Source organism: Alosa pseudoharengus, unplaced genomic scaffold (assembly GCF_046254945.1).
Source record: "Alosa pseudoharengus isolate Yale_2024_CS ecotype anadromous, Long Island Sound unplaced genomic scaffold, YU_APseudo_1.1 YU_APseudo_1.1_scf_3, whole genome shotgun sequence".
Lineage (NCBI taxonomy): Eukaryota > Metazoa > Chordata > Actinopteri > Clupeiformes > Clupeidae > Alosa > Alosa pseudoharengus.
In genome coordinates this window covers 23,078,048-23,078,516 of record NW_027468718.1, presented here as the reverse complement: position 1 = coordinate 23,078,516, position 469 = coordinate 23,078,048, and positions in this window count along the sequence as shown.

The following is a 469-nucleotide window of genomic DNA, read 5'->3' as shown; positions in this document are numbered from 1 at the left end:
CAAACTATATTTCACCATCCATTTCACATCTAGCCACCCTTGCTCCCCTTCCACAGGGTGATTTAATGCCAAACCTCAAAACATCCCAGGGATATGAGATGTTTGTTTAAGTGAGGATTTATTTTGGGGAGGTTGGCATGGGCTTTGGCCTTTGAATCTGTGTTCCTCTTCTGCGTCCAGGCAAGAGAGTGACTATGAGTTGGTGAATTCTCTCGTGTCTGATTGGTTGTTTTTGCCAGGGTTCCATTGTGGTTAAAGTAGTCTCCAGCTCCCCCGTTGGCTACTCTCCACTTGGTCTAAAGACTCAGAGGAATGAGAGAGGAATGCTGACTGGCTGTGTTGCCATCATCTACATTTTACTGCATGTCTTCCACATTTCCCTGTGCCTTCTCCTTCTCCATCACTTCCCTCAACTCTCACACTAACACACACTACAAGGGTTATATATATATATATATATATCCAAATA